This window comes from Saccopteryx bilineata, chromosome 9 (assembly GCF_036850765.1).
Source record: "Saccopteryx bilineata isolate mSacBil1 chromosome 9, mSacBil1_pri_phased_curated, whole genome shotgun sequence".
Classification (NCBI taxonomy): domain Eukaryota; kingdom Metazoa; phylum Chordata; class Mammalia; order Chiroptera; family Emballonuridae; genus Saccopteryx; species Saccopteryx bilineata.
Window position 1 is genome coordinate 94,103,209 of NC_089498.1, and position 9,657 is coordinate 94,112,865.

At 40.5% G+C, this 9,657-nt stretch overlaps 1 non-coding gene across 1 annotated transcript; it reads right to left on the reverse strand.

The window, feature by feature from the left end:
• Positions 1-6,930: 6,930 nt before the first annotated feature.
• Positions 6,931-7,064, reverse strand: LOC136313805 (small nucleolar RNA SNORA1). The gene has a single exon (XR_010727235.1). It is a non-coding gene; the product is annotated as a small nucleolar RNA SNORA1 (small nucleolar RNA).
• Between the last annotated feature and the right edge of the window lie 2,593 nt (positions 7,065-9,657).

The window sequence follows — 9,657 nt, forward strand, 5'->3', positions numbered from 1 at the left end:
AACATCACTAATCATTAGAGTAATGCAAATTAAAACCACAATGAGATATCACCTCACACCAGTCAGAATGGCGCTCATCAACAAAACAACACAGAATAAGTGCTGGTGAGGGTGTGGAGAAAAGGGAACCCTCCTGCACTGCTGGTGGGAATGCAGACTGGTGCAGCCTCTGTGGAAAACAGTATGGAGATTCCTCAAAAAATTAAAAATTAAAAAAAATTAAAAATGGAACTGCCTTTTGACCCAGCTATCCCACTTTTAGGAATATACCCTAAGAACACCATAGCACTGTTTCAAAAGGAGAAATGCACCTCCATGTTTATGGCAGCATTGTTCACAATAGTGAAGATCTGGAAACAGCCCAAGTGTCTGTCAGTGGACGATTAGATTAAAAAGCTTTGGTACATATATACTATGGAATACTACTCAGCCATAAGAAATGATGACATCGGATCATTTACAATAACATGGATGGACCTTGATAACATTATGCGGAGTGAAATAAGTAAATCAGAAAAAACCAAGAACTATATGATTCCATACATAGATGCGACATAAAAATGAGACTCAGGGCCTGACCTGTGGTGGCGCAGTGGATAAAGCGTCGACCTGGAAATGCTGAGGTCACCGGTTTGAAACCCTGGGCTTGCCTGGTCAAGGCACATATGGGAGTTGTTGCTTCCAGCTCCTCCCCCCTTCTCTCTCTCTGTCTGTCTCTCTCTATCTCCTCTCTAAAAAAAAAAAATGAATAAATAAAAAAATTAAATTAAAAAACTGAAAAACATTTAAAAAAATTAGACTCAAGGACATGGACAAGAATGTGATAGTAACGGGGTGAGGCAGAGGAAGGAGAGGGAGGGGGTGGGGAAGGGGAGGGGCACAAAGAAAACCAGATAGAAGGTGACAGAAGAAATATGACTTTGGGTGAGGGGTATACAGCATAATCAAATGTCAAAATAATCTGGAGATGTTTTCTCTGAACATATGTACCCTGATTTATCAATGTTACCCCATTAAAATTAATTTAAAAAAGAAAGAAAAAGAAACACTTTACAGTGCTAACATTCATAGCTTTGAATGGATTAATAACAGTCATGAGCATGTAGAGACCAAACACTATTCATGCAGCCAAACTCAAAGAAGCAAGAAAAGACAGAAACATGCTAATAAGAAAAGAAATTCAGTACAGATCACAGTAAAAAGTTACAGGTAGAGAAGACAAATATAATAATCAACAAGACATGTATTACTAATCCATATCTTATTTTAAATATCAAAACTTGGAAAGTATACTTGCATTTCAAGTGTACATAAAACACTAACATAAACTGGCATAGACAACATAGGTAGAAATGCAGTAAATCTAGAAATTAAAAAGAATGAACTTACCCCTGGACTTACAAATAACTCTCTAACAATCTGTTCTCTGGTGAGAGGGAAAACATAAACCAATGCTAAAGAAGTTCTAAAATAAAAAAAACAACAACTAATAAAAAAGTTACCTATAAAAATATGTGAAAGGCAGCTATGTCACCACTAATGCAATTCTGAGGATAGTCGGGGGTACCACACTCTCTGACATCAAAATATACTAAAAAGCAACAATAAAAAATATTGCACTGGCAGAAAAAGACACAGACCAATGGAACAAAATTAAGAGCCCAGAAATAAATCCACATGTATATGGGCTCATAATTTACAATAAAATAACCAAAAGCATACAATGGAGAAAAGAAAGCCTCTTCAATAAGTGGTGCTGGGAAAATTGGAAAGCCACAGGCAAAAGAATAAAACTAGGCTATTTGTCCCTATATACAAAATTTACCTCAAAATAGATCAAAGACATGAAACAATAAATTACACAGACGAAAACATAGATACTAAACTATGGACCTTGGTCTTAGAGAGGATTTTATGACTTAAAGCCCAAAAGCAAGGGAAGTAAAAGCAAAAATAAATAAATGAGAATATATGAAACTTAAAAGCTTCTGCACAGCAAAAGGAAATACCAACAAAACAAAACGGCAACCGACCAAATGAGAGATGTTTGTAAGCAGCTCCAACAAGAAGGTTCTTGTGGAGTTTTCTTGTTTGTTTGTTTTATCAAGTGAAAGGCTAGGAGGCAGAGACAGACTCCTACATGCGTCTCAACCAAAATCCACTCAGCAAGCCCTCTACCAGGCGATGTTCTGCCCATCTGGGGCCGCTGCTTGGTTGCTTGCAAACAGCTATTTTAGCGCCTGAGGCAGGTTATGAAGCCATCCTCACCACCAGGGGCCAACTTGCTCAAGCCTTTTGAGCCATGGCTATAGGAGGAGAAGAGAGAGAGAGAGAGATAGGAGGGGGAGGGGTGGAGAAGCGTATGAGTGCTTCTCCTGACCATGAATCAAACCCAGGACTTCCACACACCAGGCCAACACTCTACTGCTGAGCCAACCAGCCAGGGCCTCTGCCAAGGAGTTAATATCCAAAATATACAGGGGTTGGAAAGGTAGTTTTACAGTTGTTCATTGCCGCGGACCAGCACGGCTCCTAATAATGGTGCGGAATTAAGGAAACAGACTTATTAAGAAAAAATGGGGGCCCTGGCCGGTTGGCTCAGCGGTAGAGCATCGGCCTGGCGTGCGGAGGACCCGGGTTTGATTCCCGGCCAGGGCACATAGGAGAAGCGCCCATTTGCTTCTCCACCCCCCCTTCTTCCTCTCTGTCTCTCTCTTCCCCTCCCACAGCCGAGGCTCCATTGGAGCAAAGATGGCCCGGGCGCTGGGGATGGCTCCTTGGCCTCTGCCCCAGGCATTAGAGTGGCTCTGGTCACGGCAGAGCGATGCCCCGGAGGGGCAGAGCATCGCTCCCTGGTGGGCAGAGCATCGCCCCTGGTGGGCATGCCGGTTGGATCCCGGTTGGGCGCATGCAGGAGTCTGTCTGACTGTCTCTCCCCGTTTCCAGCTTCAGAAAAATACAAAAAAAAAAAAAAAAGGGACCGGGAGGACTCTTCAAATGCTGATAGCAATATCCAAGTGCCCCATAGCACCCCAGTTTGCTTTATTATATAGCCATAGCAAATCAAGGAAGTCCTTGTTACAAAGTTACACATCTGAGGCTAAAGCAGGAACTCTCCCAAGGCAAAAACAGGAATCCCCCTACCATGCAAAAGTGAAATCAACCAACATCTGAACAAACAAAGAGTAAGAAGAAGGGCTTGTAAATTGCTTCCAGCAACTTAAGGAAGCAAGTGAAGTGGGTGCAGATACTCAGCTTCATAGACAATATGGAGGTGGAGGGGGGAGAACTTGGCCTTTTGCTCCGACTTGAGTCTATAAAGGCTTTTTGCTGTTTATGGTCCACAACAGTTCATATGGAAAATAATAATAATAATACCAAAACAAACTGTGCTTTGCATACTCACACTGTAAAACTAGGGCCCGCACTGTATAAAAAGCACACACAACTCAACAACATACAACTAACAATTAAAAATGGGCAGAGGACCTGAATAGATACTTCTCCCAAGAAGACATACAATGGCCAACAGGTATATGAAAAGATGCTCAACTTCTCCAACTTTTAGAGAAACGTTAATCAAAACTACAATGAGATACCACCTCACACCTGTTAGATTAGTTATTATCAACAAGACAGGTAATAACAAGTGTTGGAGAGGCTGTGGAGAAAAAGGAACCCTCATTTACTGCTGGTGTGATGGTAAACTGCTACAGCCATTATGGAAGAAAGTATGGTGGTTCCTCAAAAAATTAAGAACTACCATATGCAGCGGTAGAGCGTCGGCCTAGCGTGCGGAGGACCCGGGTTCGATTCCCGGCCAGGGCACACAGGAGAAGCGCCCATTTGCTTCTCCACCCCTCCGCCGCGCTTTTCTCTCTGTCTCTCTCTTCCCCTCCCGCAGCCAAGGCTCCATTGGAGCAAAGATGGCCTGGGCGCTGGGGATGGCTCTGTGGCCTCTGCCTCAGGCGCTAGAGTGGCTCTGGTCGCAACATGGCGACACCCAGGATGGGCAGAGCATCGCCCCCTGGTGGGCAGAGCGTGGCCCCTGGTGGGCGTGCCGGGTGGATCCCGGTCGGGCGCATGCGGGAGTCTGTCTGACTGTCTCTCCCTGTTTCCAGCTTCAGAAAAATGAAAAAAAAAAAAAAAAAAGAACTACCATATGACCCAATAATCCTTCTACTAGGTATCTATCCAGAAAACTAAAAAAACACTGATCTACAGAGACACATGTACCCCCATGTTTATCACAGCATTATTCACAGTGGCCAAGACATGGAAACAACTAAAGTGTCCCTCTATAGAGGACTGGATAAAAAAGATGTGGTACACATATACAATGGGATACTACTCAGCCTTAAGCAATAATGATAAATTGCCATTTACAACAACATGGATGGACCTTGAGAACATTATACTGAGTGAAATAAGTAAATCAGAAAAATCTAAGAACTACATATGCTTTCACACAAGGTGGGATATAAAACTGAGACTCATGAACATAGCTTATCTCTTTAATGAATATATTTTCCAAAATAAGAAATTTCTCTGTAAGTTTTTTTTCTTCAATATTTAAAAATGTGCTATTTCCTTCTAGCCTCTATGTTCTCAGGTAAGAAATTCACTGTCTTCCCCAAATGTAACGTTTCTTTCCAGTAGCTACTTTCAAGATGTTTTTGTCTTTAGTTTTCAGAAATATAATTGTGATGTGCCTTTAGCATGGATATACTTGAATTTATCTTCTTGGGAGATACTGAGATTCTTGAGTGAGTAGTGTTTTATGTTTTGTTTTGTTTTTTGGTCAAATTTGAGGTTTTCAATCATTATTTCTTTTAATACCTCAATATCACTCACCCCTCTCTTCTGTTACTCTGATTATATAAGTGTTAATTTTTTTTAATTGCTGCCCCACTTTCTAAAGTGCGCCTGAGGCAGGTTATGAAGCCATCCCCAACCTATTCTCATTACCTCCATGCCTTCCAATTTTGTCTAAGTAACCATAATCACTCATAGGGAAAACTACAACAGTCCCATAATGAGTTCTTTATACCCTTCTGCTCTTCCCAATACTTTTTCAATAGAGGTGAAAAATATCTTATGAAATATAAATCAGATGTTGCTCATTTGCCAAAAACCCACTAATAAATTAAGAATAAAATTAAAGTCTTTAGTAAGGCTTACAATACTCTCATCTTTTGGATCATAACTACCTGACATCATCTCTTGCCCCTCCTCCTGTCAACCTCAAAAACACAGAGCACTTTCTGGCTTACACAATCATTTTTTTGTGTGTGTATTTTTCTAAAGTTAGAACCAAGGAGGCAGACAGACTCCTGCATGTGCCCGACCGGGATCCACCCGGCATGCCCACCAGGGGGTGATGCTCTGCCCATCTGGTGCGTGGCTCTGTTGCAACCAGAGCCATTCTAGTGCCTGAAGCAGAGGCCGTAGAGCCATCCTCAGTGCCCGGGGCCAACTTTGCTCCAATAGAGCCTTGGCTGCGGGAGGGGAAGAGAGAGACAGAGAGGAAGGAGAGGGGGAGGGGTGGAGAAGCAGATGGGCGCTTCTCCTGTGTGCCCTGGCCTGGAATCGAACCTGGGACTCCCGCACGCCAGGCCGACGCTCTACCGCTGAGCCAACCAACCAGGGCACACAATCATTTTTGATTCAAATTTTTGCTCTAATGGTGATCTCCTTAAGGTTTCCCCTAACTATTCTTCAGAAAGTAGCACACTCAATCTATTTAACCCAGCTTTAATTTTTTGATAGACTTTACAACCACAGAACATTTAGCAGAAACAAATATCTGATTATATGTTTAGCACTTTGTTTTAATCAAAATGTTTAACAATATGACATTGTATAAATTTAAGTTGTACATGTTATTTTAAAACATTTATATACTATACTATGATTGCCATTGTACTAATAATTAGCTTCATTATCTTGTAACATAATTATTTCTTTTTAGTAGTTGGAATAATTACGTTCTCTTCTATTAGCAAGTTTGATGATTATAATACAATATTGGTGTCTATATTCACTAAATATAGGTCTCCGGGGTTGATTTATAACTCTTTGCAAGATTGTACCCTTAAACAACAATTAGCCTATCCCTATACACATCTATCACCTGCTAACCACCATTTTACTCTGTTTTTGAAAGTTTGGCTTTCTCAGATTCCACATATAAAGTGATACCATACAGTACTTGTCTTACTTGTCTGACCTATCTCATTTAGCACAATGTGTCCAAGGTATATTCAAGTTGTCACAAATAGCAGGATGTTATTTTTTCTTATAACTGAATAACATTCTATTTGTGTGTGTGTGTGTATCATATCTTCTTTATCCACTGATCCACTTATAGGCACTTACGTTGTCTCTACATCTGGCTATTATGAATAATATTGCAATAAATGTGGTAGTGCATGTATCTCTTCAATATATTGTTTTCATTTCACTTGGGTATATACCTAGAAGTTGAATTGCTAGATCATAGAATAAATCTATTTTCTATTTATTTATTTATTTATTATTTTTTTAAATAAATTTTTATTAATGTTAATGGGATGACATTAATAAATCAGGGTACATATATTCAAAGAAAACATGTCCAGGTTATCTTGTCATTAAATTATGTTGCATACCCCTCGCCCAGAGACAGATTGTCCTCCGTCACCCTCTATCTAGTTTTCTCTGTGCCCCTCCCCCTCCCCCTAATTCTCTCCCTCCCTCCCTCCCATGTCCTCCCTCCCCCCACCCCTGGTAACCACCACACTCTTGTCCATGTCTCTTAGTCTCGTTTTTATGTTCCACCAATGTATGGAATCATATAGTTCTTGTTTTTTTCTGATTTACTTATTTCACTCCGTATAATGTTATCAAGATCCCAAATAAATCTATTTTTAATTTTTTTTTTCTTCTTCAAAATGTTACAGGTCTCATTGTCACCACTGCAATAACAGTACTATGGTGGAAGCATAACCTGTCTCACTGTAGCCATATTAATGTCTGGACACAATGGACAAGAATGGTGCCCATTTTTCATGTAGAATGAGGCTTCTATGTTTAATTTTTGAGGAACCTTCACAATGTTTTCCATAGTGGCTGAACCAATTCCATTCCAGCCAACAGGGTATAAGGATTCTGTTTTCTACACTTTTTTTTTTTTTTTTCATTTTTCTGAAGCTGGAAACAGGTAGAGACAGTCAGACAGACTCCGGCATGCGCCCGACCGGGATCCACCCGGCACGCCCACCAGGGGGCGACGCTCTGCCCACCAGGGGGCGATGCTCTGCCCATCCTGGGCGTCGCCATGTTGCGACCAGAGCCACTCTAGCGCCTGAGGCAGAGGCCACAAAGCCATCCCCAGTGCCCGGGCCATCTTTGCTCCAATGGAACCTTGGCTGTGGGAGGGGAAGAGAGAGACAGAGAGGAAAGCGCGGCAGAGGGGTGGAGAAGCAAATGGGCGCTTCTCCTGTGTGCCCTGGCCGGGAATCAAACCCGGGTCCTCCGCACGCTAGGCCGATGCTCTACCGCTGAGCCAACCAGCCAGGGCTCTACACCTTCTTGACTTGCTACCTCTTACCTTCTAGATGCTAGCCATTCTAATAGGTGAGAGGTGATATCTCTTTGTGGTTTTGATTTGCATTTCCATAATGATTACTGATGATTAGCATCTTTTTATGTACCTGTGGCCATTAGCACTACTTATATAAACTCATTAAGAGACATTATTTTTTCACTAATATACTCTCAACTGTTAGAAAATGACTGGCTCATAGCATGTACTCAAAAATTATTTGAATCAAAAAATGAGTAGGAATGTAGGGCAGTGGAGGTAAGGTGAGCAAATGAAATTGCTTTGAAAAACATACAGTAACTGAAATAAACAGTAGTAAAGATGAAGTGGGAAAAATTAGATTGATAGCAGATGTAAGAAAAGTAAATACTATAATCCAAAAAGTGAATCAAAAAGAACATTTTTTTGTGAGAGTGATATTTGGATGTTTGATTCAATAATCAGTATTCTCAGTCACTTCCAGGAATTAGGACCTCTAAAAAGATATTCTTTTTTAAAAAAAGATTTTTATTTATTCATTTTAGATAAGGGGAAGAGAGAGAAGAGAAGGGAGGGAGGAGCAGGAAGCATCAACTCCCTTATGTGCCTTGACCAGGCAAGCCCGGGGTTTTGAACTGGCAACTTCAGCATCCTAGGTCAATGCTTTATCCACTACACCCACCACAGGTCAAGCTAAAAGATATTCTTGAAAAAAACATTTCGAAGTTGTCAACCTCTGAATTAACCAAAGGAAAATAATAAATCCCTTGATGTTCCTCTGTATAGTACACCTTAACTCACCTGGGAATCTCTGGCTTGGGAAGTCTTCCTCCAATATCCATGGCTCATCTCCTTGCTCTAACCTGAAGATTACCTCTGGTTTGGTAACACAATACCCAGTCAAAGTGAAATAATTTAGAACTTGGGCCAGGAAGTCTAGACTGCAAGGAGGGACTCTACAAGAGGAGGAAGATCCTAGAGCTGCTCAGTGAAGGTGCCATTGAACATTTCATTGGAGAGGTAAACACAAATATCTTCTTGGTGCCCCAAAGTGATCTATAAACATTGATTCCTGAATTCCAACTTGACTATCATTAAACTCTACAGAGAACTCTATGCTTCATAATCAGAAGAATTTTAAGATGCTGTTTAGAATTATATTGTAAACAGACTTTACCCACTGAGACGGGGTTGCTGTAGTTATCCAGCATCACATCTCTGTACAGGGACCTCTGAGTCGGATCCAGGAGCTGCCACTCCACCTGGGTGAAGCCCACAGTCACATCTATAAATGACACCGATGCCTGGAGTTTCTGTTTAATCTGAAATGTTCAGCATTAAGTAACACTGAAAAGGATGTAATCCTCACCATGATTACTGTTCAGGGATTAGCAAAATGGCTTACAGAACATTTGCTTTATACTTTTCAGGAAGAAGAGAAATGATAATAGAAATATTCTGCCATTGCATTAAGGCATTATTCTTGTAAAAAAAAAATTATCAAGTCCCCACAATGTATCTGGAACTATCCCTGCTCTTGGGAGTACTAAAGATTAAAAAACATCTTCCTGTATTCAAACAGCATACAATCTGGTGAGAAAACAAATGTTAGAAGTGCTATGGTCAAAGTACATACAAGATAGACTCATGTAAATGAGAAGCAAAATTAGCTCTATTTTGAGCTTCTCTGAGGAAGAACCAGCTGATGAATGAAAAGTAATATTGTGTTCTTCATGAACACTGGGCCGTGACATGAGCACGGAGGGGCTCTCCTATATTCAGGAAATGAGCAAAAGGGTAAACAACATTTTAGTTTATTGACTGAAGGCATAGAAACAAAATTGACACCTGTGTAGAAAAAAAAATCACTACTTGGATTTTGAAGCTAAAGTGGTATATAAAGGGAAATTATAACCATAAATGCATACAAAAAGCTCTAAATAAACTCATCTCTAACAAAATAGAAGTAGGATAAAAAATCTATAACTAAATATAGTTGAAGGAAGGAATAAAGGTAAAAGTAGAAGTTAATGAAACTTATTTATAGTGATGACCAATGAAACCAAAAGCTGGTTCTTTGAAAGAATAATAAA